Genomic DNA, 8544 nt, shown 5'->3' with positions numbered 1-8544 from the left:
CCTCAGTAACAGACTGTGACCCAGGATATGTAAGCCAATAAGCCTTTTCCTCCCCAAGTTGCTTTGGTCCCAGTGTTTATCACAGCAATAGAAACCTAATTAATACAGCAGCTATCTAAGTATCCCATAATCCAATTATTTATTAACAAACTAACCATCACAATACTCCATCTCCTGAAATTGTAGGTTTTTCTCTGTCCCTGTTCTGAAATTCCACAGGCATGAGCCTGGTTTGTTCTTTTTCATGGGTATTTAAATAGAGACCAGTTGTCTTAGTTGGGGTTTCATTGCTGTTAAGAGACACCATGACCAAGGCAACTCTTATAAGGACAATATTTAATTGGGGCTGGCTTACAGGTTCAGAGGTTCAGTCTATTATCATCAAGGCAGGAGCATGACAGTGTCCAGGCAGACATGGGGCAGAAGGAGCTGAGAGTTTTCCATCTTTACCTGAAAGCAAATAGGAGAAGACTGGCTTCCAGGAAGCTAGGCAGAGGCTCTCAAAGCCCACTCCCACAGTGACACACCTACTCCAACAAAGACACACCTTCTAATAGTGCCACTCCCTGAGCCAAGCATATTAAACACCACATCAGCGGTCAAGATATTTATATTTATCAATTCTAAGAAAAGCTCCTAAAGGTTTCCTTTGATGGTTTCTTCACTCTGTTTTCTTTCTGAAATTCCTATTGTCTGGGTAGTAGGAGTCACAGCTTGACCGCTATCTTCACACAATATGTATAGTTTTTATCTGGGTGTAGTGTGCATACCTTTCATCCTAGCACTGAGAGGAAGAGGCAGAAAGTTGGAGACCAGCCTGGTCTATATAATGAGCTCCAGACCAGCCAGCCAGGGATACATATATAGTAAAACCTGTCTCAAAAATGTTTTTAGAATATATATATACATGTATATGTATATGTATATGTATATGTATATGTATATGTATATGTATATGTATATGTATATGTATATGTATATGTATATGTATATACATACACACACATATATATTATATATTATATCTATAAGATAGATATAATATATATGTATTCTTCCTTGCTTTTCATTTCTGCCTTTTGGCTCTACTATCTAATAGATTTCTTTCCCTTAGCTTTCTAATCCTTCTGTTGAGTCTTTCATTTCTGCTGTCATGGTCCTAAGTCACAGGGTTTTGATCCTGTTTTATGGGCTCCTGCTTCTGCTTCACAGTTGCTAAGAGAAGACCAAGGACAGTTTTCTACTTGTCTCTTCCATGCGTCGCTCCTTCTTTTCTCCTTGTCGTGGACTGTCACACTAGAGGCTAGCACCACTGCCTGGCGATCCTTTGCTGTCACTGTATCTAGAAAAGAGGGTCCTTAACCATTGCTGTGGCTTGCACATATCTCTCAAACTTCACCCGTGTCGACAAACAAGAAAGCCCTCACTTCACACCAGTGCCATGCTCATGGATATGCCAGCCATGCCAGTGCCACACTCATGGATGTGCCAGCCTCTGGATCCATGAGCTCAGCAAACTTGCTTTGTTTTGTTTTTAGGTAATCTTTCCAGTCTGTGGTATGAATTCACCTCAGCAGAAAAGAAGAGTTAACCAGACGCTTAGGAAACAAGGGCTCCATCAATGGTGTTTTCTGTCACAAGGCCACTGGGCTGGAGTGCTCAGATAGCAATATATTCTCATATTTTCTCTTGAGCTGCTCCATTGCCTTGGACAGTGCCGTTCATCTCCAGCTTGAATGATATCCCTTTGGGGTTTCCTGGACTCAAGGAGCTGAGTGGAGAAAAAAGTCAGTAAATCCAACCTGTTCTCTGCCCTTCACCTTCCTTCCTGGTGTTCCTCCAGTGCAGACTGGCTTCTCTTATTTATCAGGGAGTAGCCTCTAGTTTTTGGCAGAAGGCGGTCTTACTGTGTGGAGCTAGGGACCAAGCTGAGGTTCATGCATTTATCATAGAATTTTTAACCACTCTTTTTATTCTCACCCCTTTCCTCTCCTCTACACTTGCTAGATACTAGAGGTATCTAGTGTCACCAAGTCTTCGTTATTCTGAGTATTCTGAGAATCCTTCAATATAAAGCCAGGCTACCCTTGGTGTCTCCAGTGACCGTCTTCAAATTCAGCCTTCTCAGGTTTGCCCACTGCTATTCTGTTTCTCACCTCTGGAATGTTGTTGATGACTCTGGTCCCACTCTCTGTCCTTATGCTACCATGCCCTTAACTTTTTTTTTCCTGTTTGTTATTTTTAAAGGTTTGTTTATGTTATGTGTATGGGTGTTTTGCCTGCTTGAATCTCAGTGAACCATAGGCATGTACCCTCAGGGGCCAGAAGAAGACATTGGATTCTCTGGAGCTAAGGTTAGCACTATTGTGAGCCACCAAGTGAGAGCTGGGAACCCCCCTCCCCAGGTCCTTGGCAAGAGCAATGAAAACTCTTAATGACTGAGCCATCTTTCCAGCCCCTGTATTTCTTTTTCATTTTTAAATAGTATTTTGAGGTGGAGAGAAGATTAATACGTATGTTCAACACATCATTTTAACCTGATCATATTTCATTTTAAAATATTTCAACAAATACTTCTTCTAAATAGCAATCTGCTCTGTTGCATTTAGAAGAACATTTGGTTAGCAAGGCCATATTTCACAATCTTTATAAACTGTTATTTTTATGGCAAGCAAGGTGACCTTTGAGGTGACAGAGACAATTCATTATCAGGAAAAACAGGGTATGAGCTTATTACAAAAACCTCAGGTTTGGGTCTTTTTGAAGATTTTAATTTCCACCAAATAGTAAAGGTTTGCTATCTGGATGAAGATATGGTATTTGTTTCAGAAATACGACTGGGAAAAGTCTAGTGGCTGTCTGTAGGGGCCAGGGCTGTTGGTTCTCCAGCAGGCTTAGACTTATCCACCAGTCGCTTTAGGAACAAGAGAATGACTCAAGCTCAACCAGGGGACTGACTGCTTGTCTCCTGACCCTGTGTGTGTGTGTGTGTGTGTGTGTGTGTGTGTGTGTGTGTGTGTGTGTGTGTGAAATCCCATATGCAAACCCATCCACTGAGCAACACCCTATCCCTTGCCAGGAGCCTGTTGGACCAAGTTTTCTTGCTTCTAAAGAGAGAGGCGTGCATATGAAAAGAGACATCTGTCAGTGCCTTGGATACTGTTGATTCTGGATGTCCTGCCCAGGGCTGTGGCAGCCATCTGGCAGGCGGTCTTAGGCTCCCAACAGAAATGCAACAGCCAAGGAAAAGAATTAAAAAAAAAAAAAAAGAAAGAAAGAAAAAACCCCCAAAAACGTGGTTTCCTGATGAGCCTGGGACTGGCCTGATCTTCGGCTTTGCCTTGCTGTGAACTCCAGTGATATATGATGGTGACATATGTGTGTTCTTGTTCCTGAGCTGCTCAAGCCAGGGGTCCTCCATTGTTTGCAAGTGAAAGCATCTCAGCTCCCTGTGCTGCCAAAGTCCAAGCCACATTCCTAGGCAGGAATGCATTCCTTTCTCAAAAAGTATGCAGAACTGCTGATTTATGGTCCGTTCAGATCATGCAAATAAGTTCAAGAAGAATGTGTTTAATATCTGTGCAGGTGATGAACAAGCACGTGACTTGCACTCGGTTGGGCTGGAAGGTTATTTTTCTGTAGGCATTGATTTCATTTTTCTGTATCCACCTTTCCATCAGACAGGAGTCTGTCACATTTCCTGCATCCACTTGAACCTTAGTACTTGGGAAAGAAAGCAGAAAAGGGAAAGAGATGAAATCGAATTTCACCAGTAATTGGGATGGATGATACTATTGTTAACTGTTTGTATCCATTTTACTATTGTTTTGAGATTATCCTTTTGATGGGATTTCTTTTCTGAAGATGATTCAGAAAACCATTAATTGAATTTCAAGACCATAAATTATCCCCTAAGAGAGAGTGAGAGAAACAAAGTAAAAAAAAAAAAAATTTCTCATAATGTGCCAGGTTTGGCAGAAAATACCCGGTCCAGGGTTGGTGTATGATGGTCCAAAAACTAAGTGAACAAATGTTTTAAATCAGGTGTCCTGATGCATGACGCATAAGGGTGCAGGCATTGAGGGTTAAGTAGGTTCGAAGCCTGGCCTGACCACTGATGGGATGGGTAGTTGTGGGTAAGTTACCTAAACTCTCTGTGCCTCCATTGCCCACATGTAAGACGAAGGTAAGGCGATGCCTTTCTCACAAGTCCCTGGAGAGATTAAATGAAGAACACTGAATGCATTTCTCCCATTCCGGCAGCATCCACTCCGACCGTTCCCTCCTGGTCCCTTGGCCTCTCTCTAAGCCTGGAAAGTACTGTTGTCCACTTATATTTGACCTGTCTATTCTTCCACTGTAGGAGCTCTCAGCTTCCACCTTGAGATTTCTGCCCGCTGTCTGTTCTGATAATGCCTTTCTGTTCCCTGATTCCTCAAAGCTCGCCTGCCACTCCAACAAGCCTAGACAAAGGAGCCAGGAGAAGGCAAGTCTTTTTTTTTTTTTTTTTTAATATTAGTTATTTGGATGGAATGGGTTGGGTTGGGAGTCCTTAGAGGGTCAAAAAGTCCTCTTTGCAAAGAATGTCTCTAGGCTGTGAACAGGAAAGACACAAGGAGATAAGACACACAGAAAACAGGGAACTTCGAGAGGGGAAGAGAGGACTCTGAGGACACCTAAGAGAGTTCTGAATTCCTAGTAGACCATATGACTGGAATAGGGATATGGCGGTGCAGTGGACAGGGTGAATGAGCATGATACCAGCTCCTTGTCGCTGTAATAAATGCCTTGGAAAAATCAAGTTAAAGGGTAGAAAGGTTTCTTTTGGCTCACAGTTTCTGAGGCACACAGTCCATGGTCATTGCCCTGATTGCTTGAGGCCTATGGTGAGACAGAACGGCATGGCAGAAGTAGATGGCAGAGGAACCTGTTTACTTCATGCTGGCCAGGCAGTGAGGAGGGGGCAGAGGTCCCAGAACCCTTTGGAGAAATGCTCCTACAGACCTAACTTCATCTACCAAGGTCCACCTCCTAAAGGCATCATCACCTCCCCAAATCATCACAGCATGGCAACTAAGTCCTGTGTATATGAGTTGTGGGGACATTTAAAGTTCAATAGAAGGGCAGGGGAGAGCATGAGCAAAGCCACCATGCCCTTTCCTTCCCATAACATGGCACCGTCAACAAGCACTGTGGATACAGCAGACACGGTCACTTGATCTTTATCCTGTCCCATCGATCGGCTCACTGCTGGACTCTGTGTCAACAGTGAGGCTCACCTTTGCTGTTTGGAGTTGCTGTCCTTTCCCCATCACTCTGTGTAAATATCCTTCTTGTACAGCTACACACAGCACGTGGGCTGACGGCCACACTGTAGAACTGGGCTCCTGAAGATCAAGAATCAGTGAACATACCTCTCCCCAGGGATGTCTTGCTTTTTTCCTGCCAATGAGAATGAAGAAGACCCAGGTACCTTCAAGTGCTCACTCAATGGCCATCTCCTAAAAGAAGAGGAAAAAGATATGAAGAAGTATATCTGAACAGCCGAATGCTTTCCATAGTCTCTCTTCGAATCCTCCTGTCTCTGGGTGAGGTCATCGCGACTGCCTTGGGTGGACTGAGCACTCTGAGACATTAACCTCAAACTGGGCGTCTGTTCTCTCATAAATGTCAAAACCGTTTCCTCCACCTCTAACAAGGGCAGCCAGCAGACTCCAGTACACAGTGTAGAGTGAACCAGGTCTTTAGTTCATCAGGGGATACGGCTGTTTTGGGAAAACAGCCAGCTACGTCCTAAAGATGTGCTTTGGTGACTCATGACCAGCTTCCAGGAGAGAATAATCCAGAATCTATTGCCAGCATTTAACAATGGCAGTAACACTGTCTCCTAGAATTGATAGACGTCACTGCCTCCAGGGGAAAAGGAGGTGGCCCGCCCAGCTGCATCCTACAGGAGTCTCCCTTCCTCTCAGGTGGTCAGCAGAGCAAGCAGGATGGGCTGAGGTGTAGGTGAAAGGTTGTCACTTGTCCCACAATCAGAGAGAGCCTGTAAGTGTGTTATCTCTGTGGCCTTCTGAGCCTTGGGGCCCTCAGGCAGGGAAATTCGGCTGTAGTGTTTATGCAATCCTTAAGTCTCTTTAGAGCCCAGAAACTTATGAACACTGAATCTTGTAGAGGCCCTGCCATGTCCCGAAGGTGTTCCTGTCTCAGAAGCTTGATATAAACTTGGAAATTAAACCCATAGAGCCCTAAGTGGAGGAGTGATTCTTCTTGCCTTTTCTCTGCCAGCTATAGTCACCGTTGGCGTCATGTCCTGGCTTTTGCTGGCTTAATTTCCCTTACCCTGTTCACACCTATTGGTCAGAAACATGCAGTAGTTTGGATTTCTAGGGAAGATGGTCCCACTAAACCTTCTCCTGATGAAGCCTTCTTGTCCTGGGCATCTCACAAGATATTATGCTTTAAAGAACAAGAAATGCAAGGATAGATCTGAGAGCCCCCAGTAGCCAGGGCAGGATGTGATACCAGTGGGTTTTAACCTCCTTGGTTGTTCCTGTCCCTCCCAGCTCCACTGAATGATTATGTTTCATACTCAGTCTGACCAGAATGGAATTCATGTTCCATGCAAACCTGCCCCGCCTTCCTCACTCTCTACCTCAGTGCCACCACAAGGATCTTCCCTACCCTCCCTAGCATCTGGACTCTTTGTGTTCGGAGGAAATTCTAGTCTCAGTCTGATGGGGGTCACATAGTTCCATATCTTGCCCCAAATGCCTGGGTAATATGAATATGGCAGGGTATGAAAATTCAGACCATGCCCTCTGGACTTCAGTTTCTGAGCATGGTGCAGCAGTGGAGGTTGAACATCATGGCTGTTCTTTGGAGTGGGAGGCAGGGTCTTAGCATGTACACCAGGCTAACTGTTAGGGCTGGCCAAGTGCTTCTATGTATTCAAATGCTAAATTCTGTACCCCAAGAGCTGGTTACCCCAAGATGAGCGAATTTCCACACACTCCAGTTTTTTTGGTGTGCAAACCTTGCTCTTCAGGTTAACTGGTCAATAAAAGACTAAAGCCTATCATTGGGCAGTAGAGAGAGAATGGCAGGACTTGAGGATGGAGTGAGGGGTCTCAGGAGAGAACAGAGAGGGGAAAGGAGATAAGAGAAGACAAAGAGAGGAAGAGGCTGCCATGAGAGGAGGTGGACCATGAGTATGTGGTCAGGAGAAACAGCAAGTAACAAGGGACATACGGCGGGGATATAAGTTAAAATAGCTCAAAACCCGCCTGATCTAGGCTTACAGCTTGCAAATAAATACCAGGGTATCTTATATACGGGCTAGATAGAATATATATTCTTACTACAGTTTGCCTCAAAGTCACAAAGATCTACCTGTTTCTGTCTCCTGATGTCTGGAATCAAAGGTATGCGCCACCACTCCCACCCCTTTGTGGCCGTTGTGGAGTCACCCTATTCCAGCTGCTCTTGGCTCCTAAGTTTGCTTTTTCCAGCTTCCTCATTGACCTAGTGAGATCTGAGAATTACACAATAGGTAAACTCCTTTTCTTTTTTGAGATCCAGTGTTGGGAGTTCACTGTTTGCAAGTAACTACTGATTACTGTCCTCCCCTCCCCCTGCTCCCCAGGTCACTGAGCTGGGAGTCATTCCCAATAGTCCCCTGTGATGCTCACATCACTGTCCCTAAGGCCCAGTGGCTCTGCCTGACATGTCTCCCCACTTCCACCCCACATAGGCCCAGATTCCACTCATCCATATTCCTGCTGTTCCCTTGGAGGGTCTTCTGGCCTTGGGGAGTTCTTCATCAGGACCGTCTGCTTTGGTCAAACCTCGAAGCCCAGGAGCAGACTACCATTCAGTTTCCTTGGTAGAGAAGGAGAGATGGACAGCAGAAAGGTGCCTCACAAGTCTGAGAGGAGAGGAACAAGAGAGGCAGGTTTGTGACACAGGCGTGGCTCAAGCACTCCGGCTGCAGCCTCCAGACCACGCCAGCTTCTTTGCCAGTGTCACCGGTCCTTGTTCTCTATGCTCACGTCAACGAAAACATATTAATTACCCTCTAAATGGAAATAAATTAACTTAAGAAGATGCAGTTTTATCTTGCTTTTATGGCAGCCAAGTTCCCCGAGGATGTGTTAATTGATTTTAAATCCAAATCAGCCTAATGCACTTGGGCACTCTGCCCAGTGGGAGTGAGCATTGGCTCCTGGAGAGGAAACGGCTCTATGCCAACTGATTTTACACATTTTTTTTTTTTATCACTGCAGATGAGGTAAGCACAACCATGGGTGGAGATCCATTAGCACCACGTCCTCTGTGCAGATAGTAAATATTTATTGAGCAACTACTTTATCCGAACCCTGTGCAAAGCACTGCTGTGGAAAGGGGACTCAGCTTTGACCCTGAGCACTCTTGAAACGCCTGCTTTCTAAAGTGTTGCTTCCCAGCTGGTCCTCCCTGACTAGATCTCACTGGAGCTGGCTTTCACAGGTGGCCAGGCCTAGAGGAACCAGATAGTGAGATATT

At 45.0% G+C, this 8544-nt stretch overlaps 1 long non-coding RNA gene across 2 annotated transcripts; it reads right to left on the bottom strand.

Moving 5' to 3' along the window:
• Positions 1 to 1065: 1065 nt before the first annotated feature.
• LOC143444039 (uncharacterized) lies at positions 1066 to 7995 on the bottom strand. 2 transcript variants are annotated; one of them, XR_013113552.1, is made up of 4 exons: positions 7393 to 7995; positions 5280 to 5501; positions 4146 to 4213; positions 1066 to 3723 (listed from the first exon to the last, which is right to left on the bottom strand). It is a non-coding gene; the product is annotated as an uncharacterized LOC143444039 (long non-coding RNA). The 2 variants fall into 2 exon arrangements; XR_013113551.1 differs by lacking the exon at positions 7393 to 7995 and having other exon boundaries at positions 5280 to 7385.
• Positions 7996 to 8544: the final 549 nt, after the last annotated feature.

Source organism: Arvicanthis niloticus, chromosome 12 (genome assembly GCF_011762505.2).
Source record: "Arvicanthis niloticus isolate mArvNil1 chromosome 12, mArvNil1.pat.X, whole genome shotgun sequence".
NCBI classification, from domain to species: domain Eukaryota; kingdom Metazoa; phylum Chordata; class Mammalia; order Rodentia; family Muridae; genus Arvicanthis; species Arvicanthis niloticus.
Note: the sequence above shows the minus strand (reverse complement) of the source record. Positions and strands in the feature narration are given on the sequence as shown.